The sequence below is a fragment of the Anabrus simplex genome, chromosome 1, assembly GCF_040414725.1.
Source record: "Anabrus simplex isolate iqAnaSimp1 chromosome 1, ASM4041472v1, whole genome shotgun sequence".
NCBI lineage: Eukaryota > Metazoa > Arthropoda > Insecta > Orthoptera > Tettigoniidae > Anabrus > Anabrus simplex.
This window is the reverse complement of record NC_090265.1, coordinates 1,511,010,789-1,511,034,242: the sequence shown is the minus strand read 5'-3', so window position 1 is coordinate 1,511,034,242 and position 23,454 is coordinate 1,511,010,789.

Sequence of the window (23,454 nt, the reverse complement as noted above, 5' to 3'; positions counted from 1 at the left end):
TCTACCGTCACGAGGCTGACGTATTTGAGCACCTTCAAATACCACCGGGCTGAGCCAGGATCGAACCTGCCAAGTTGGGGATCATCATCATCATCATCATCTTCTTAAGGCTGGTGGTAGAGGAACCAGAATTCAGCGCTGGTTGACCAATTGCTGTGCTTTAAGTTATCTTGTCGGTTATAAACCTCGCAAGTGTCACCAAAGACCTCTTATATGCTGACATCGCCGACATGATGGGCTAATTAAATTCAGTTTTCTTCCGCCATTCGAAATCCTTCCTTCTGACAGGACTGAAACTATGCTCTTACGATTCAAAGGCCGAAAATTTACCACCGGCCCACACATGCAAATATAATTAGTAGTGACTAACTCTGGATATTATCAGGTTAAAACCTTAATATGAAAGTATTTGCATTAATAAAAACAGGTATTTATTTATTTATTTATTTATTTATTTATTTATTTATTTATTTATTTATTTATTTATTTATTTATTTATTTATTTATTTATTTGTGTTTGTGTGCGTTGTTTAATTAAGCCTATGAAACTTATGCTATATACATTAAAGCAAAGTTAAATAAAATACGAACACTTCATACGATCAAAACTAAATAAAAACCGTATGAACAAAACGAATGTAAAAAATCACATAATAAATAATAATAATAATAATAATAATAATAATAATAATAATAATAATAAATAGCGAAAATGATTTATATAATAAAATTCTTCCGGGCTGTTATGCCGTGGTCCACTCCTCTCAATTCTCCCAGACGTTTCGACTACTGCTGCGGTAGTCATCTTCTGTGGCGTCGTGTAGATGATTGCTGATACTAAGAAGTGGGAACAATGGTAAGAGGGGACTTGCGCTGGGTAGATAAACGCTGTTTGAAATGAGCCCTGCCGGGCTGAGCGGCTCAGACGGTTGAGGCGCCGGCCTTCTGACCCCAGCTTGGCAGGTTCGATCCTGACTCAGTCCCGTGGTTTTTGAATGTGCTCAAATACGTCAGCCTCGTGAAGGTAGATTCATTGGCACGTAAAAAGAACTCCTATGTGACAAAATTTCGGCACCTCAGTGTCACCGGAAACCGTCAAAATGTAGTTAGTGGGACGTAAGAAACAACATTATGATCGAAACGAGCGATATGGATGGAGCTTTGCGTATGAACCGGTTTAAGCAGTGAGGTCATGTAAGGTGAATGGAGGAGGAGCTGGGACCTTTCGGCCTTGTTGTCTTTTCGATCGCTACAGTCCAGCGGTAGAGTGTGTTCAAAGAGGAGGCAGGGGAGGAGAATTAATTCGGATTTGCATTGGGCAGTCTGGAGAAAGAGAAGCAGAGTGAGACCAAGATGTCGTTGGTTGGACTCAATTTTTAATTTTTAAGGAACTTTTTAACTTTTTAAGGTGACAGAGGAGGCCCTTAGTTAATTCACAGGGGCTTGCAGATAGAACGCTAATTCCTGTAACAGTCTATAAGGAAGATGTATTTATGACTATTATTATTATTATTATTATTATTATTATTATTATTATTATTATTATTATTATTATTATTATTATTATTATATTGGAGGTGCACCAACCCCGTACATTCAACTAAGCGCCTTTTAGAAGGCCATCTTTAATACGAACTGTAAAACCACTAGCGGAAGAAGTTTGAACGTTTTTCGTCAGATATCTCTAATGTCAATTTATGTGCTCCCCCTGGTGAGAGGATGGACAATTAATTTTCAAGAGAAGTTTTGTAGTCATTAATTGGTAAAACTGAATTATTTATAGATTGATCTTGGTATTCTAAGGTTATCAGCACTTCTATCTCTGACCGCCGGCGTAAAATATTAACCAATAAGGAACTTTTGGAATTTATTTAATCAACCAATCAAATTTGGGTGTGTGTTCAGGGCTTCGGCACAGATAAATTCTGGAACCTTCCTCTCCGCTATAAAAGCTGGGACCTTTCAGGCCATTTTGTCTTTTCGATCGCTACAGTCCAGCAGTGTAGTGTGTTCAAGAGAGGAGGCAGGGGACACGCCTCGCCCATCTCTGGAAGGCATTCCAGCTCAAGGTAATGGCAGACATCTTGTAATCATGTAATAGTCTCAGAAAGCTAGTTTGAAGGGAATGTTTAAACATTATTTCGTAATGAAATCTTTTAATGTAACTTTTCATTCTGGTTTAATACCTTAACCTAGCTAAGGGAATAAAGAGTGAGAACCCTCTTTTATTCCCCTTCAACTTGGTACTGAGGTCACTAAAATCTTAAAATGTTCCTGTTGTAATTTTGTCTTTTCCCCCATCTAGTCACCCCCGTAGTAGGCTATAGGTTTAGCCTCTGTAACTTCGGGCCATAAGCCCACATAGGGTCTTAAGTATTTTATAGTGTATTTCAAGGAGTGCAAGTGTCTGCCCCCTAACATTTTGATTTGTGGCCACGTAGAATGGTCACTTATTGCCCCCGTTAACTATTCTTATTCTATTTCCTATTTTATGCAATGTGGACTGTCGAGCTGGTTGTTGTTTACCTAATGTAAAAGTTGAATTGTGCCTTTGAAAGGCTGGAAGCTTGTATATTTTGAAGAGTAGTCTCCAGGGTAATTATGTGGGGCTAGGACGCTCTTTGATAATGTTGTAAATTTTGGAGCCCAGTCTTCTGACTTGTAATCGAGTAGAGCAATGGTAATTTTGTCACGTTTGAGCTACCTAACTCATCTACGTATTGTACCTGATTTCAAATAATTATTCTTCTAGAGCTGTAGAGCTCCTCTTATGTGTTTTCAACTATTATGTGTTATTGTTTAACAAAGTTTAAGATCTGAAAAGAATCAAAAAACAAGGAAAGAAATAAAATTTCGAATTTTAGAGTTTTAAATTAAAATTTGATATTTTCTCTATCCACCCATTCATCCCCGCACCTTTTTACACCTCTCTAAACCACAGTATCCTCGTAACAATGATTATTATTATTATTATTATTATTATTATTAATAATTTCCATAACAATGTACTGTTGAACAGAAAGTGAATATTCGTTATAAACTTATTTCATGACTGTTGATGGCCTTAATCACGACATAATCATTGAAAACCTGTTTAGAATTTCAGTCAGCCTAGAGAGGAATTTGTCGGTGTGGTGGTTAGGGAGGATGAAGGGATTGGAGGACCACATCAATTACGTTCTCCAATGATCACCGTAATTCCAATGGGAGCCATTGATCCTTGGTTTCCCAGTCTTCACACTGTAGTAAAGTAAAAATGCACAGTGCTCTAGTTCGATACCATCAAGGAAATATTAAATTACAATATATTTCCAACATTTGACATGATCTTTTCCTTTTCCGCACGTTTCCAGGAATATGGAAGCCGTGGAGCTATATTGATAAAATCACGTTCTTCTTAATTCTTACCCGATGCTTCTTCTGTTAAGGTCATGTCACGTCATGTCTTGCCGGTATTGACTGTGACTTCATCTCTCCGCTGAGAACTTCCTCTATCTGCTACTTTCCACTTCTCTCGCTCCGTGACAGGAGGGCGAAACTTCGATCTGTAGATGTGAGAAAGAACAGGGCGCATCTGCATAGAAGATACAGACAGTTAGTGATAAGAACTGTTATCTACATCTTGTGTAGATGTAACATGATTATTTTAAATAATAAAAATAAAACTGACAGCCCATTTCCAGTCATGTGACCGGGCCAGTAATGGACTGAATGAAGTCCCCGTTTAGCGGCGAGAATAGGAATTGTGTCGGCTGCCGAAGCCTGTCGCAGTCATCTGGGGCAATGATTAATGAAATGTAATGATACTGGAAAGTGTTGCCGGAATGAAAGATCACACGCAAAACCGAAGTACCCGGATAAAAACGTGCCCCACCTCCGCTTTGCTCAGCACAAATCTCACGTGGAGTGACCGGAATTTGAACCACGGAACACAGCGGTGAAATGCCGCCGCACAGCCGCTTGAGCCACGGAGGCTCCATTTTTAAAATCTGAGGCTTAAAAATTATTTAATATATTCGGATGGCTTCCGCCCAGACCCCCCACTGTGATGAGAAACCGTGTGTAGAGTGCACGAGAACTTCTGGTATGGGCTACACCGTTTTTGTTACTTTCATCGACTTGCCTGAGTGTCTTCCACGATTTTGAAAATATGAAAATGACAGAAGTATGAGCGACGCTACTAAACACAATTCCTTCTGCAGTCGATCGCTGTGATGATAAGTGTACGTGAGTTGCTCATAGGATCAGTAGGTGTAACCGTTTAGGATCTTAAAAAGGAACGTTCTTAGACGTCGTATACTCATATACTGAATATCCGTTGATTACCCACACATGTTGAGACGTCATGGTTTCATGATTACCTTCTGTCATTTCTTTTTATTTCAGTTAGAGAACATGGTTGACGTTTTTAGGTCGGCACGTAGTACTTCCTGGTATGTGTTCCGCAAAGCATGGGAAGCCACCAAGACAGATAGCTTGACAGTCCTGTCACTACCGTGACATCAAGAGCTCGTCCCCAAGCACTTGATATCTACATCAACAACCCTTACAATTCCGGGTGCTCAGGACACATTGTTTGTTCTCTTAGAATATTATGATTTCTTAACGTGATGTTGCAAGATACATGGAATATATTTTTGAAATACATCTCTGATTACACTTTTGTGCAAATAATTTATTACCTTGGAAATTTAGATATTTTTAGGACACAGATATCGCGCTACTGTCGGCCCCGTGGTCAAAGGTGCCATTCACCTGGTGGCCCCGGTTTCGATTTCCGGCCTACTGAAGGATCTGAGGGATGGTTAAGGGTCCACTCAGCATAAGTCATATGGCAGGGTTAGGATTTTTAGGTGCAAATTTCAGATGAAAAAAGAAGGTAAAAGGTGCTCAAATAAGGTAAAAAGGAAAGGTCAAAAAGGTGCTGGTTTATTCAACCAATTCAATGATTTCTCTTTCCTCTATTCTAGTTTATTGAATTACAAACAAGTACATCATACTATCACTCATCAAAAGAAGGAAAAATACATGAAGCTGTTGTACTACAAGATATTAAGCACCTCTATATTTTTAGAAGTAAGTAAAGCTTCTTTTGACATCCACAGAAACCAGTGGGGCAAACCTTGTATTCACTGGGAATGGCAACTCTACAGATGTGGCGAATTCCTCACTGTCTGAATTCTTCTGAAGACTAGACTCAAGTTTGTCTTTGGCAAAGCCATCTAACTGTTCATTCGCTCACGGAAGTAAAAATATCCCATTGTTTTTCCCTTTTCCAGACCTTGTCCTTCTAATCGTTTAATACCTGAAGTCACGTCCGACTCGTTGGCTGAACGGTCTGCGTACTGGCCTTCGGTTCAGAGGGTCCCGGATTCGATTCCCGGCCGGGTCGGGGATTTTAACCTTAATTGGTTAATTCCAATGGCACGGGGGCTGGGTGTATGTGTTGTCTTCATCATCATTTCATCCTCATCACGACGCGCAGGTCGCCTACGGGTGTCAAATAGAAAGACCTGCACCTGGCGAGCCGAACCCGTCCTGGGATATCCCGGCCCTAAAAGCCATACGACATTTCATTTCATTTCACCTGAAGTCACGTACTTGTAGCTATGGACACAATATAGTTCTCTCTGCAAATTATGTTTCTCCGGTAACAGAAGTTGTTGTGCTTGAAAATTGCACCTGCGTCGGCTGGATCTAAAGAAAGCACAAGCTCTCTAATTTTGTCAAAGTTCTCACACAACATAGCACTACACTCAATCCACGATCCCCAGCGAGTAATGACCGGGTAATTTGGAAAGGGACCACCAGTGGTTTCCCTACATTAAACACCACGACTCGGAGATTTCAGTAGAATCTTCTTCAGGGCAGAGATGAATTGATTTGCGATGTCGTATTCGTCCCTTATGGATTCACAAACTCTGCGAAGGTCATGAACCAAGCATGTGACATGATTCAACTTAGGAAATAAAGGTTTCAGTTGGTTAGCAGCTGAAACCATGTATGGAGCTTGGTCCGTAACCACAAGAAGAAGTTTTTCAAACTTGATACCAATTGGCCAGAGTTTTTGGCAGAAGTCCATAATTGATTGCCTTACTGTACTGGCATTGGCTTTCTACAGCTCATACATTTTTAACAACATGGGCTTAACGTTCTCCCCTGCCGAAGGAAAAACTAAAATATTCAAAACATATCGTTCCATTGAGTCTATGGTTTCATCCACAATGATTTCCACATCGCAATCAGACACTTTCTCCTTGATTCTTTGTATGGTTTCGTGGTAAACAGGTTCCATGTAGTTTTTCTTAAAGTACTCTCATCGGGCATTGATATATTTGTGTATTTTTCAAGAAATCCCTTGAAGGCTAGATGGTTCACCTTATTGGGTGGAATTCCAGCTTGTGTAAGAGCTGCACACAAATCAATGTTTAATTCCTTCAAATTTTGGCTTTGTGAAGAACTCTGTTGAAACTCATTTCGTAATAAAGGTTGCCGCGATTTGTTTGCTTGAAGAGCCTTATTCATTTAATGCTTAGAGATGGAAATGTGTTGTTTAATGCCATCTCGCTGCTGTTTTTCATCTAACAAAATTCCTGAATCACAAATAGTACATCACTTAACAGTTACGTCAGTGTCTATGAAATCTTCTTTGAATTCCTGAGCAAGAGCGAACACCATTGGCACGGTAACATTTAGTAGTACACTCGTTTAGTAATGTAACAAAGTGCTAACACCAGTTCACTTGCTAACTCAATGCGACTATCACACAATTCACTCTTGTACTCACTCACTCACTCACTCACTCACTTGCTGTCCACACTCGTTTATAACACCGCGACAGTTACCACAATGTTCTCATTAATCCTGGAACTGCAGTCTCAGCGATTTCTAGTAGCTTCGAGCAGAACCCAGTCTTAGTTCTCGGAACTACGCGGGTGCGGTCGCTGACATTTCTGCGTCACCAGCCTCCGCCTCCATGCGAACAGATTACGTCTCTCACAGTAACCAACACACATTCACGAACAGCAAGCTACTGATTCTGGTGGGATAGAATCACTCATTGTCAATTGCATTATTGCGGGCTATATTATAGTGGTAAAGCGAGAGAAAGAGGTTTTGTCGAACACACAATTATTTTCTATTGTTGCAGGTGTGCTTTCAACTCCCGCGCGGTGTTCAATGAAAGAGGTGTGCTTACTATTCGCACGAAATAGAGAATCCTGGTACAAGTATAAGCAATGACCCATGGGCCACATATACTCTCATACTGAGGTCACTTGAAGTCTCACTTTCACACAACTCTTGTGAGAGGCAGGGGATATTATTATTATTATTATTATTATTATTATTATTATTATTATTATTATTATTATTATTATTATTATATTATTACTATTATTATTTCTTCGTTATGCCCGTTTACAGAGCGCGTTGGAACTTGTTAACTTGATGATGGTTTCCCTTTCTTCTCATCCTCTCAAAATCTCTTCATGAACTCGCTATGCTGTTTCTTGGGTTCTTCCGTCCATTGCTTCCCTGTGGTTCTTTTAGCCCTTTCCGTGAACGCATGCTTTGCAACCAGATCATTATTATTATTATTATTATTATTATTATTATTATTATTAGTATTATTAGTCAGCATTATTCGGCTGTTGGCACAGTGTTCTGGTCACCAGTGTATGCCAGGTTGGAATCCCGGCAATTTTAGGTGGGAATTTCATGAGGAAGAATATCCGTCCTGAGTCTCAGGCCATTATCAGAACTGAGCCAGAGCGGACCCATATTATATGCACGAGAAGGTAAACTTGATGCAGAACAACAACAACTTATTGAATGTCTTATTTCTAGTATTTATCTGGGATAGGAATTTTGTGAGGATTTAGTCCAAATTTACAGCCAGATGCCTTTTCTGACGCCCACCCTGTGTTGAAGGATGTATTGACCAATACATGTCTCTCCATTTTATTTTTACAAGTTGCTTTACGACACATATAGGTCTTATGGCGACGATGGGGCAGGGAAAGAAGGAAGCAGCTGTAGCCTTAATTAAGGTACAACCCGAATATTTGCCTCGTGTGAAAATGGGAAACAACGGGAAACCATCTTCATGGTTGCCGCCAGTGGGGTTTGAAGCCACTACATCCTCAATACCGGATACTGGCCGTAGCTATCTAGCTCGGCGTTGCATATTTCTGTGGTGGCTTGTATTATGATGTGTTGTATGCAAATGTAGATAAGTAGTAAGACGAATACGAATACCCAGTCCCCGAACTAAAGGAATTAACGATATATAGTTAAAATTCTCAATCAAGCTGGGAATCCGAACCCGAGCCCTCTGAAGTAAAGACGAGTGCGCTGCCCATTCAGCCAAAGAGCTGGAAAAATCAACAACATCAATTAAACCAGTGGAGGAAGAGACCATTAGTGCCGCGGTATCCTAAGACTACCGCTGCCCATCCAGGTGACCTGCAGATACTGGAGTCACGTGCTCAGCGTGATGAGATCCTCAGCAGTATTGCTTGGCTTTCTTCACCGGCCCGCTTTCCTCCGTATCAGAAAGCTCCTCAGTTGGTCTACTGAGGCTGAACGAACTCCATTCCACCTCACAATCCAGAATTACAATCCCTGGAATTGAACTCTACGCCTCCAGGTAAGAGAAAAGCACGGCCTCCGTACATCGTGAGGCTGGCTTCATAGAAACTCTTATTAAAGGTGTTCTAAATATACCATACAATGATTTCAATTACAAATACAGTTACTAACTTTTACGTTGCGAAATGAACTTTGCAATGATAATAATTGTTCTCCATGGATGGCATTTTGCTTAGCAGTTTTGCGCATATTCTCTGTATTGTGAGGAAATTTGCCAAGGTATTTCCTCATAAATGAGCAAATCTGTTAGAAGTTGCATTGTTCACTCGCAGCTGCAAGTGAGCTGACGGCAAATGCGCGATAACAAGCATTCATTTCAATTTAGTAGCGTATCTCAGCCGATTACCAAGCGCTGTTTCGAAAACAAACAAGACATTTCACCTCACGGTACACAGTCCTATGAATTTAATGAAGAGAAAAATCTGACTTGAGAAGTAATAAGCCTTCCATTAATTTATATATTTTCCTCAAATGAAGACAAACCAAGCAACCGCAAACGTTTCATTTCTTAAATATTCCTCTGTACTGTGGATACCTAGGTATGAACTAATAATAATTTTGCATTAATTCTTCAGCAATTCCTCTTAATAACACGCCATTTTACCTTTCATTCTCTTCTATAATAACAGCCTCTTTGTCCTAGATTTAAATGTGAATCGTGACGTACATTTTCATTACTTATCTCAATTTAGCAAACAGAGATAATATTTAAATCACATTTCTTCTCCTTCTGCTTCTTCTTCTTCTTCTTCTTCAACCGATTTTCTCACACATGCGGGATCGTGGGTGCGAACTGTGTCGCACATGTGGATTTGGCCCTGTTTTACGGCCAGATGCCCTTCCTGGCGCCAACCATATATAGAAGGATGTAATCACTATTGCGTGTTTCTTTGGTGGTTGGTAGTGTAGTGTGTTGTCTGAATAGGAAAAGGAAAGTGTTTGGACAAACACAGACCCCAGGCCCGAGCCAAAAGAATTAACCAAACGTTAAATCGCATATGTTGTTGAATAATTTAAAAAACGTACTGTATTCAAATATATGTAGTTTAAATAATAGAAGATCGGTTTACGCTGTTGGTCAGGATCACTATGAAGTTGGCACGCCACCTGTGTCTAATTTGTACCTGTCCTTCCTGTCAATTTTCGACAGCTCCTAATGCAAAGTTATCAAATAGAAAAATAGACAACTGTGCAACTATATTTCATTTCAGGTCAAAACGACATGTTACATAATTCCGGAGTGTGGCAGTCGAGTGGAATAGTCAACAGGGTACCATCAAGGTAGCTCGGTTCGTATCCCGAATGGTGCACGCGGACATTTTGAAATGAAATGTCGCGCCCATGTGCTTTGTATTAGGCCTACACGTAAATCTGGAAATGATCACGATATCAACAGTCACGAAAAATTACAAGCTTTCTTTGTTTTAGATTAGAATAGATTAGAATACACTTCGCACTCGATTATTGCGTAATTCTTGAAATGTTCGTCCAACAGTCACCAGGCTGACATACTGTCGAAAGGAACAGTCCTGTTTTATGTGACTATTGATATCGTGGTAATAGCCAGGACACCTAAGAAAATACTACACACCCTAAATGCCGTAATTCAAGAGTTAATTATAAGAATTATGTGGCCTCAGCTACTGAGGTACAGACATGAAATGGTGCCACCTAGACGGTCTGCCTACATTGTGCTACTGTCTAGTAACGAATACAGTATTCTAGTGAACGGTTCCAATGGATGAGTTAATTCAGTTTTGTCACATGACACCGAATGCGCCACCAGAAAATCTTTTCTTTTTCTTTTGCTATTGGCTTTACGTCGCACCGACACAGATAGGTCTTATGGCGATTCCTGGTGTGAAAATGGGAAACCACGGAAAACCATTTTCAGGGCTACCGACAGTGAGGTTCGCTACCACAATCTCCCGAATACCGGATACTGGCCGCACTTAAGCGACTGCAGGTATCGAGCTCGGTCCAGAAATCTTTAATATACCGTACTGACAACAATGATATGGAGCAACAAGAATATTGATTACTCTGCAATAATCGACTACGGTACTTCGGTCAGGATCGAACCAGTGAACCAGTCGGGCAGCCCACCACTGATTTACCGAAGCATCTAAAGATAATGAGAGATTTTCATTCAAATATTTGTGATATCATTCTTACACCAGAAACTACAAATGAATGTACAAATGGAAAATGGATGGGACAGAATGATACGTAGAAAATGTATATTTTCCCAGTTTGGAAAATTGAACCACCAACTGAAATGTGCGTCATGTTCAGTATCTGCCTGCCTACTCTATCAGTTTTTGATGGTTAACGAACAATTATACAGGTCAAAATATATCTATAGGCAATTCACGGTTTATGCTCTTCGATAACAGCATTATTGTCAACCACAAACAATGTGATTCAGAAAATAAATTAAACTTGACAATATATCGGTAGTTTGTAAGAGATAAATTCCATTTCAGGAAATCTTTGTATTTAAGAGGAATAGTTGCGGTCAAAGTGGCTCCATGGCTCAGACAGCAGCGCGCCGGCCTCTCTCCGCTGGGTTTTGTGGTTCAAATCTCGGTTACTCCATATGAGATTTGTGCTGGATAAAGCGGAGGCGGGACAGGTTTTTCTCCGGGTACTCCGCATTTTCCTGTCATCTTTCATTCCAGCAACACTCTTCAACACCATTTCATCTGTCAGTCATTAACCGTTGTCCCAGAGAAGTGCGACAGGCTTCGGCAGCCAGCAAAATTCCCATCCTCGCAGCTAAATGGGGGCTTCATTCATTCCGTTTCTGATCAGGTCGAATGACTAGAAACAGGCTGAGGAGTTTTAGTTGCAATCAACAAAAATACGAATGTTTAAAGCAAATTAGAGCAGGGAAAAGCAGACGATCGAGATAGCACAAAAATATCTGAATAATTCTACGCGAGTGCAGAGATAGGGACTGCCCAGCTGAGGCGGTAAAGGCTTCCTCATTTTACCCTAAAAAAACGTGGCTTTGATTCCCTGTCAGAACGTCGAAGAATTTGGAAACGAGATTTGCACATCTAGAGCGGTACATAAACCTCAGGTTCTCTCAGCCTACACCAAACTGGATACCAGGTTATTTCTTGGGGGAAAACGCGGTCAGCCACACAGCTAACCCTTCTCTCCCACTTAGTGTGGATACTGGAAGCATTTACTTCCCACTCCTCCAAGGGCCTTCATGGCCAGTAGGGAGGTGGATTTTCTTTTGACTGTAGAGATATTTTTGACATTTAAGGCATATGAAATACTGCTCTGGTACACGAGGATTTTATAATGATATCTTTCTTTCTTAACCTGCTTTCCCTCCAGGATTGTTTTGTTTTCCTCAGACTCAGCGAGGGATCCCACCTCTACCGCCTCAAGGGCAGTGTCCAGGAACATGAGACATTGGGTCGGGGGATACAACTGAGGAGAATGAGCAGTACCTCGCCCAGGCGGCCTCACCTGCTATGCTGAAGAGGGGCCTTGCGAGGGGATGGGAAGATTGGAAGGGATAGACAAGGAAGAGGGAAGGAAACGGCCGTGGCCTTAAGTTAGGTACCATCCCGGCATTTGCCTGGAGGAAAAGTGGGAAACCACGGTAAACCACTTCCAGGATGGCTGAGGTGGGAATCGAACCCACCTCTACTCAGTTAACCTCCCGAGGCTGAGTGGATCCCGTTCCAGCCATCGTACCACTTTTCAAATTTCGTGCCAGAGCCGGGAATCAAACCCGGGCTTCCGGGGGTGGCAGCTAATCACACTAACCACTACACCACAGAGGCAGTCTTATAATTATATTATATATTCTTAAAATTTAAAGCCACTTTAAATTTATATTTCCTGGTAAACTACCAATACACCTCATCGAGGACCTTGTTCTGCGCAAATGATTTCAGTCTAATCAGATGGATTGCAGATATTTTCGTGTTACGTTGTCAAATGGCGATTTATTTACTGATATTGGTTTTTATATGCTCAGAAATACTAGTTGGCCTCACGAGGCTGAGTAAACAACGTTCCTACTCTCAGTGCAGGGTAATCACATAAATGGGATTGTAAATAAAGGGTACCGATCTCTGCACATGGTTATGAGGGTGTTCAGGGGTTGTAGTAAGGATGTAAAGGAGAGTGCATATAAGTCTCTGGTAAGACCCCAACTAGAGTATGGTTCCAGTGTATGGGACCCTCACCAGGATTACCTGATTCAAGAACTGGAAAAAATCCAAAGAAAAGCAGCTCGATTTGTTCTGGGTGATTTCCGACAAAAGAGTAGCGTTACAAAAATGTTGCTCGACTAAGTGGTATGTTCCGAGCTGTCAGCGGAGAGATGGCGTGGAATGACATTAGTAGACGAATAGGTTTGAATGGCGTCTATAAAAGTAGGAAAGATCACAATATGAAGATAAAGTTGGAATTCAAGAGGACAAACTGGGGCAAATATTCATTTATAGAAAGGGGAGTTAGGGATTGGAATAACTTACCAAGGGAGATGTTCAATAAATTTCCAATTTCTTTGAAATCATTTCGGAAAGGGCTAGGAAAGCAACAGATAGGGAATCTGCCACCTGGGCGACTGCCCTAAATGCAGATCAGTATTGATTGATTGATTGATTAAAATCCGTGGAGTACACGACAAATGAACCTGTAGCGTTTGGGTGAGAGACAGACGTTCTATCCCTATTCTTCGGGGCCGGCTTGGTTGTAATCTACCTCACAACATCACTACATAATTTCTCAGATCATCACAGCTCTTTCCTTAGTTTCATGAAATTTCTTAATTTAGTATTTAGAAGAGTAGTATTAATAATGGGATATATTGAGTATTCGTAGAATGGTCTTCTGACTTTTAAGTAGGTCTTCTAATATTCCATTAGCCGCCTCTGTGGATTTTTGAAGGGTCGAAGAAAGTCCATTCGACACTTCATGCTGTACGAAGTCGGCATGTAAAAGATCTTTGGAGATACATTTGGTGTTTATTCGACAAAATTCATTAAAATTCAGCCATAGTCGCCCAAGATGGTTTACTCTGCCATCTAGCAGGCCTAGAGTAACACGGAGCGTCAAGGTTGATGAGCAGGCAGCCAGATGGTGACAAACTAAAACAAATTAAAATTAAAATCAAAATTAAATTTTAAAAATTAAACAAATAAAAAATATCCTCACACGGTATCTGAGGCCATCATTATATTATTATTCGAATCACTCCATTAAGACGATTATACTATTCGGGCCATTTTGAGTTCTACAACAGTGGACTGTTGAAAACGCATAATATTCTTTCTCAAGAAAATAGGCAATATAAGCTCTGAGAAGACGACTTGGAACTCAGTTCTTCAATAAAATCTCCCTTCGCGAATACGTGAACGCGCAACTGAATGGCTGAGATTCTATAAACACTGCTGTCTGTTCAGCCGCTGTATTGAATCACTGCGTTATGAACGAGGAAGTAAATGACATTGAATGTCTAACCTTTAACCTATACAAATTGTCAGAAAGACTATCTTTACACATTCATGTGATATATCAGTCGAACTGTTTTGTACACACTCTAGCCCACAGTGATCGATGCGCACGCAGGTGTTCATTAAGCCTTTAGCGGTATGCATGCAAATGTGTTCGCAGTATGTTTAATATCCAACCGGTGGAACCGCAATTTTTGCTGCATTCATGCTGCAGAAAAAATTATGCGGCTTGGAATAACAAGGATGATTTTTACAAAATGGCACATTGTAATTAATATACTGGTAGGTACTTTCCGACCGAACACAATTCACATTTATTCGCTGATTTCTTGCTGTTAATAATAAAACAAGTTTATTAATGTCTAACAGAGTTGTGGTTTCGTTTCTCCCGGAATTAGCTGCGTAATGAAATCGTCGATATTATTCTCTCGGCATCGTGTTCCCACCGGGGACCAAAGAAGGTGCTGATTTGACGCTGTCACGAATGAATACTTGAACTTTTAATATGTTATTACAAATATTAATTGATTGTTGTTGGTTACTTCGTTGAAAATTTATGTATGTAGTGTACAATTCTGTTTCTTGCAGAGTTTTATGAAACTTCCTTGTAGGTTGATAACATTGTTAACAGTGACCTAAGTATCGGGACACTCGTGTGGTAAAGTGAATAATTTACCTCGTTTGAGTCCTTTTAGTAACAAATCACTCTGTAATACTAAATTCAGTCAAGTCCGAATTATAACATTCACTTCGTTGGCTCAGAGGAATAATGTGATAGGGCATGTGAAAATCTCCTGTGCCTTTTAATAAACACCAATAATTTGTCGAAATTCGCATGAAACTAGAAGGTGAATATACAGGGCTCATGTTTGAGTGTCGCTGCTTATTTGACTGCGGGCAAGTTCAGTCCGTTAGAGGTTTCCAGTAAACCCACAAGACCTGGTCAGCTGTGAACAGAATTGCAACAGGCCACAACAGGTGCATAGGCTTGACAGAAGCGGGGTAAACCATCAATTCTGGTGAGAGACTGTGGAACTCCGCAATAGATCATCCGTCACATTGTCAGTGAGTGTGATTTACTGCATTATCACAATGTTTGGAGTGATTCCTATTGGCAACTCTAAATCTGGATATCAATCTTATAGTTGTGATCTCCTTGCTCGCTTATGGAGGAGTATTTTCTGAAGGTTCTTATAATACCGCAGTATGTACTTTTCAAAATTGCAATCATCAGAAGAGTCGGTTGATTTACTAGTCATTGACGTGCGCTCACACACACACACACACACACACACACACACACACACACACACACACACGTAGTGGGAATATAATAATAATAATAATAATAATAATAATAATAATAATAATAATAATAATGGATTTACATCCCACTAACTACGTTTACGGTTTTCAGAGAGGTCAAGGTGCCGGAATGTAGTCCCTCAGGAGTTCTTTTACGTGCCAGTAAATCTACCGACACGAGGATGACGTATTTGAGCACCTTCAAATACCACCGGACTGAGCCAGGTTCGAACCTGCCACGTTGGGATCAGAAGGCCAGTGCCTCAACCGTCTGAGCCACTCAGCCCGGCCGGTGTGAATATGCAAATTCAATAAATGCCTCTTTTTCTGTATATGTCATGCATGGCAATTTGTGGTTCGACGCACAAGGAAAGGCGATCAACTACCGGTAGAATGAATGATAAAGAACATATGTTAATGAGTGTATATGTATCCAACCCTTAGTCCCGTCCATGCGGGGTCGGGGATGAAGTGAGATGAATTTATATGCATTATTTTACAGCTGATTGCCTTTCTTGACGTCAACCTCAATAGAGGAGCTAACGAATATGCAATAAATGCGAATGAAATTGGGTAAGGAGGTGGAAGGAATTGGCTGTGGCCCATGAAATGGAGCTGTCCCGGAATTTGCTTACAAGTGAAAGTGGGAAACCACAGAAAACCATTCTCAAGTCAGCCGAGACAAGGGTTCGAACGCGTGCGTCTCCCGAATGCAGAGCTAGGCTCCATAGCCACTCCGCTCGGTACGTATCGTCGTTGCCGGGACAAACCCTCCTAAGTGATAATATTTTTGGAGATATACTGACCCGCAGCACATACATTATGAAGAGCGAGAATGCCTTGATATTGTGCACACAATATTGCACCCTAGATTACAGATCCTTATCGGCCAAAGTTCTAAGATAAAATATTTCAAAAAGGAGGTTTTGTCCCGGCAGCGACGATATGTTAATGAGTACCCGAAAGATATTCCTCCAAGGATAGATTCTTCTGCAGTTAAATCCGGTTACTAGTTTTTAAACACATATTTTTTGTACACTGTCCAAGCCGAGGTGAAGGGTTAGCGTAGCACCTTTCGGTACAAAGGACCCCGGGTTCGATTCCCGACCGATTAGTAGATTAGAGCAGTGTCAGATTACGTCTTTTAGTGGAGGAACTGGGTGTTTGTACTCATCTAAACGCAATTTTTCTTTTATACACAACACTTACCGGGCGAGTTGGCCGTGCGGTTAAGGGCACGCAGCTGTGAGCTTGCATCCAGCAGATAGTGGATTCGAACCCCACTATCGGCAGTCCTGAAGTTGGTTTTCCGTGGTTTCCCATTTTCACACCAGACAAATGCTAGGGTTGTATACAAATTAAGGCCACGGCCGCTTCCTTCCTACTCCTAGCCCCTCCCTGCCTCATCTGTGTCGATGCGACGTATAGCAAATAAGAAAAAAAAACACAACACTTACAAACAACACATAAATTATTATTTTGTATTATATTTACGTAGCATACTGCTGTTAGTGCTAGGAGTGTCCGAGGACATGTTCGGCTCGCCTGGCGCAGGTCTTTCCATTTGACTCCTATAGGAGACCTGTGCATTTTGATGTGAGATGATGATGATATGATGATGTAGGGGGAGAGTGAAATGCGATGTCAGCACATGACCTACCCCAATTGAATAAAACAAGGGATGTGTTCAAGACTGACATCCCCATCGGACGAACGAATCGCCATCAACACCGTCATTTACCCTCGCTCCATAGCAGTACTAATGTTTGGAATGGAATCCAGGCTTTTGGCACGCAACCTAATGATTGGAAATTGCATATCACCACCTCTTTTACCCTTCCGGCCAACATTCTGATTGTGAAACTTGTTTCTACCAACGGGACTCTGCCGTAAACTGGACTTAATCTATAGGTCAAGTATGTCGACCTTAAGTAATTGGAGAACAAATGCCAGGGAGAAGAATACTGTTTACACCGAGGTAGCTTGTACCTGCTGGAAAATCTAATGATGCGAGGCTGGCGTATGTAAGCATAGTCAAAAATCAATTAACTAACTTGTTAACATGGGCTCAAAACGGCGGGGCTCTGCCATTTGAACTACTCGCTCTATTAATGATGTGTATTTTGGGTGCAAGCACTGTCAGTTTCATATACTTGGTGTACAGCAGGTCAGTCAACCTTCAATGACACTGAGGTACGTATAATTACATGTTCAATTGTGCGATTGCACTAGAAACACATCTGAGTATGGTATCTCACGACATCAATTTATATACACACAATAACAGTGGCTATAAAGTATCTAGGATCCGTCGTCACGTCTGGTGCTGAAGTTAAATATCGCGTCAATGTCGACTGTATGAAATGGCGTGTTCTGAGAGAAGTCATGTGCGGCAAACGAAGCCGCTCAATTTGAAGGACAAATAGTATGACTATATCGCCGTCCTGCCCTTCTGTATGGCTTTAAGAGATGGACTAGGAGGAAGATACTGTACACGATCAACATATGAATGTCACGAAGATGCGTATCCTGGGGTTCAGTAGCTTCACATTGATGGATCGGGTTCGAACTGATCACCTGTGAGGAACATTTAACCCTCAAGCGCACTCGCCAGATCTTAGGATGCAGACACACGCACATATCATTGTATTGTAAAATATGAATTACTATATTAATTGGAGATTTTAAGATAGATTATGTACGAATGACTCTTTCTGCAGGGATCCAGCCAGAAAGGTACAAGAGCGAGGAGAGCACAGAAAAGTTATTTGTACATTTCACTAGCAAATCAAATTACCTGGGGTGGATTCCACCCCATACGCGTGTGTTTGAGGGTTAAGTTCACGCCTATCAGCAAGAAGCTTCAAGAGAAAGAGTTTCGCTGGTGTGGTCATGTAATATTAATTCCAACGTATTCATTGCTACCTGGGTGGAGGAAGGCTAAAGGCGACTAGAATCTCTTGAATTCGCCTTACAGAAAGAAGGGGTCCAAAATATCTGGTGGAAGAAGAGAATGTATACTGTATCAATACTGACATCCCAGCCCCAACTAAATTTGGGAGTCTCTAATTGAAGGGCGCAGATACCACCAGTAAATAATAATACTAGTGGCGATAACTCATAGGCGAGAACTACATCTTATACATGGTTATTCAGCTAACATGTGCACTTCTAGTAATACGTGAACTGTTAGAAATGTTTTCATTCTCAGTGCAAGGGTCTTATAATGAAATTTGCAGTGCTTGTCGAGAGTGCCCAATATCTGCAGTGATAAGGGTGCTAACTTTGTGTTTTAAAATGGAATTAAATTATTTCCTATACCTATCCTTAAACATGCGGACATTATAAATTCAGTGCAGTAATTATTATTAAAAACGAAGTACTGATTGAGAAACTGGAATGCAAACATGCTTTGTTTGCCAGCCGTGCTTGTCCTGTTTGGATCGCGCAACGTATGAAACATGAGATAGCTCTTGACATATAGGTCCTATAGTTCCTTCACATCCTTCTGATAGCCATGAAATTCGCTCTGCTGTACTCATACACACATTATGATAAACCAGTTAAAGGAGAGTTCAACGAGATGAGTCTTCATTCCTATCTAACTTTCTTGGTCAACTGCTGTTATTTTCCTAACCCGAAGTTTTTAGGTTGCGATACCCACGAAATCTTTCAATTTCACGTCCTCCGTGGCCATTCTCTTCCCTTTATTCGTTCTTTTAAGGATCGAAATTCTTCCCTTTTTTCCATCTGATTAGTCATATAAGGAGGTGGTTTCCTAGTTCTACTTCCACCTAAAACAATGATCACATCCACCCCCCCCTCCCCCTCCCCACAATTACCTTCAAACATTCAGTGCAATATTAACCACAGTTCCCTTTATTTGTTCATTGTTCTTTCTCTGCCATTTTCCCCACAGAGATGTGGTTGGAATCTATGTCACATGTGTATTTAGTCCAGTGTTATGGGCAGATGTTCTTGCTTATGTCAGCTCTGTATCGTTTCTTTTCTTTCTTTTGCTTGTGTTTTAACATCGTACTAATGCAGCTAGGTTTACAGCGACTATGGGATAGGAAAAGAATAAAGGAGTAGGAATGGGAAGGTAACGGCAGTGGCCTTAATTAAATTACGTTCTCAGCATTTGCCTTTTTAAAAAATAGGAAACCATGCAAAACCATCTTCAGGGCGTCGATTTTCAGGTTTGAACCTCTATATCTATGTTGCCCGTACCGTGCAGCCATCTCACTTGGTCCTGTGTGGTTCAGTGTCACGTAAGAATAATAAAGTTGTTACTTACAAGTCATAACATGTCCATTTTCCCTTTACCAGGTAAGGTACAACAATAATGACAGTTGTTAAATCATACAATTTATCATGGCTATTTATGGGCACAGTAGTGCTGTCAGAAGAAGGTGAAGGTATTTATTGTGTCAACAGACTGTTGAAGTTTTCTAAGCAGCGTGAACCGAACTGCACATCTCCCAGCTGGCAACTGAAACACGTTCCAATATATTCCCTTTTCTCGACAGGTATTTGTCTGATTTTCAAAATAATCACAGGGCTGAATTTTTAATGTCCGTAAGTTTAGCCCTGGGTGTAGAAAATAGCGCAATTCTATTATGAAGCAAAGTTAGTCTGATTATGATCCCTGTACCAAAAGCAAAAAGTAAAGTCATCTCCGTACAGACCATGAAGGCCCTTGGAGGGGTGGAAGGTAAAGGATTCCACCATTCGTAACCTCGGCATGTGATGGGGTGGAGTGGTTAGCTCTACGCCCGGCCGCCTTTGCCCCCACGTTTTAGCCTGGTACTCATTTTTGGTGTAGGCTGAGTGAACCTCAGTGCCATATGCACCTCCGGAAGTGGAAATCTCGTTCCGTAAATTGTACGACTTCCTGACGGGAATTCGAACCCACGTCCTTCCGGGCGAAACGAGCACGCCTTTACCGCCTCGGTCAGGCAGCCCCTATACTTGGTACCATGAGAACTAAAATTATTGAACGAACAAAATGTAACTGAAGTTGTATGCGATGTTCATATATAGACTGGTTGTTCGAAATTGGAAGAAAAGGTACACAGTCCGGAAGACCATAACCATTCGAATATCAGATCTTCGAGGAGAAGAATTGCTTAGTAGGCCTAACATGTGAGGCATACTATTATTACAAACACATGAGTTCTTGGAATAGTTAAGGAGAGCTGTATATTGTACTAAATTAATTCTGAATGGCTGAAAGACTCGTGTGATATATTAACGCAGAAATTATTTTCTGCAGTAGGAAGTTTTTTTAGCAGCAGGTAAATTTCGTTAGCGGCAGTGAATTATGACGCACACGCTATGCCCTGTTTGTTGCTGGTCAGCGCATATCAGGTTATGAGCACATATACACGCTGTAATTACCGTGTTTTATTGCTATTATTTGTGTTGGTAAAACGTTCGTTGCAGTGGTATACACTGGGACTGTGTTATAGGATATTCATATGAGTAAAAGGTAGAGACCATTACTAATTGGTTAGTTATTAGGTTCACACAAGGGAAGTCATTTAGCATTTGTTTATCGTTTAATGATTTTCCAATTTTCATTTATTTCAGATATCAATCAGCGAACCTGAGTTTTGTACAATGTTCCCTTTAGTACTGGAGAAATTGCTTCGACCGAATTGCTTCTAAAATGAAAATGTTCTGTCTTTATATAAGTATAGTATTTCAAATCCCAACTCTCATGAAACAGTTCAATTATAAATAAATAAATAAAGAAAGAAAGAAAGAAAGAAAGAAAAACATACTGAACTATAATCAACTATTAATGTCAATCACCAATAACTTTACATATCGCGACACTGATGACTCGATGTAGCTGTGAAAACGGTTCACTTCTGAGGTTTTGAGTAACTATTGTATACCCATAGCCTACGTTCAATTATCTCTATGGCATTGGTTCATTTCTTCGTTTGCGTGTGAAGTACTCCCAAAATATTCATTTAACCCTCGTTGTGATAACATGTTTTTTTTTTTTCTATTTGTTTCACGTCCCGCCGAAACAGAAAGGTTTTATGGAACGCTGGGATAGACGCGAAGGCGACCGTGGTCTTAATTAACGTACAGGCCCAGCATTTGCCTGGTGTGAACAAGGGGAAATATGGAAAATCATCTTCATGACTGCTGACAGTGGGGTCCAAACCCACTATCTCCCGAATACTGGATACTGGAAAACCATGTTCATGGCTGCCGACGGTGGAATTCGAACCTATCACCTTCCGAATGCAAGCTCATAGTTACGTGACTCGGGGCTAAATTGTTAGCATGCTGGCCTTTTGTCCAGGGAGTCTGGGGTCCGATTTCTGGCCGGGTCGGGGATTTTAAACTTTGTTTGCTAAGTCCGATGGCTCGGGGCAGAGAGAGAGAGAGAGAGAGAGAGAGAGAGAGAGAGAGAGAGAGAGTGTGTGTGTGTGTGTGTGTGTGTGTGCCGTCTTTATCATTAGAATTCATCATAGGTAGGGCCCCACTCTATACGGCGTCAACTCGAAAGACCTGCACCAAGCATCTTCGGAGACCACACGCCATTCTTATTATTATTATCATTGTGCAAGCAAACTGGGTAGTTTTGAGTTACTGTTGATATCATGATAATAGCCTTAAAACGTCCAGTTTTACGTGAATATGAAGCTCTGTATTTGAATTTTTATTTAAAAAATCCCACATACATAGTCCAGGATTTCAACTGCAGCCCCCGTAATGAGAAGACAGTGGTGGTGCTACCCGGATATCAGCTAACTGTTGATATTTTATAAGTTATATAGAGAGAAGAATGTTATAGAACCGTGATCTCTTAAGGTCCTGACGAGTGCGTTAAACAATTGGATCAAGATTTTCAACACGCGAGAGTAACACACTCATCTCTCTGATGTTGAAATGGCTGTTTTTGGAGACATTAAATGGGCAAGATATAACTTTAATCTTGTGTACTCTAAACGCCATTTAGGCAATCATCGCTCTGGAGATGGCTGACTACCTCTCTCTTAAGTGTATACTTTAAACTATTTTGTAGAATTTGTTGCAAAAATGGTTCAAGAATTTATTCATGGTTTCTGTCAAACACCAGTAGTTTACGAAATGTTTATTAATAATTACCTGTAAAACAATCGCTACATAATTGGATTAGACATGACAGGGTTAACACATTATAGAACTGTCGGGGAAATGCCTGTTACGTCATGTTGGGACACTTAACAATGTAGTGAGGTGGGTGAATCAGTGGACCTTTTTCACTCATGCCCGTCTAAAATCAGACGTACCCTAATGACCTCATAATGTAAGGCCTATCTGTAAAATCTGTAAATATGTAAATATTACTAGATGTGGTTTAATATTGTCAATCATTTAAGGGGATTTAGATTTATTTATTTATTTATTTATTTATTTATTTATTTATTTAATTAATTAATTTAAGGTCTTGTAAATATGCATATATACAGGTCTTGGTTATTATTTTAGAAATTTAGTGTTATTTATTTAAGGTGTATTTGTTGTATATAATGTTTTACTTAAATTTAAGAAACGAGATTTCCACTTCCGGAGGTGCTTATGGACCTGAGGTTCACTCAGCCTACACCAAAAATGAGTACCAGGTTAATTCCTGGGGGCAAAGGCGGCCGGGCCTAGAACTAACCACTCTACTCCATCACGTGCCGCGGTTAACAATGGTGGAAGCCTTTACCTTCCACTCCTCCAAAGGCCTTCATGGCCTGTACGGAGGTGTCTTTATCTTTATGTTTTACTGAATAATCTTTAATCGGTAAAATAACCTGTTGATGATAAATAAATAAATCTATCTATCTATCTATCTATATATCAAATAGTGACAATAACACAGCTTGGCACAATTTTATTCTAATCCCTCTGTAGCCCTATATTTTTACAGAGCTGAGAGTTACCAACCCTTAGTTAGGCAATCTACATGTGCTCATGAGTCAAAAATTATTACTCTCACAATGATATAGAGTTTACAACA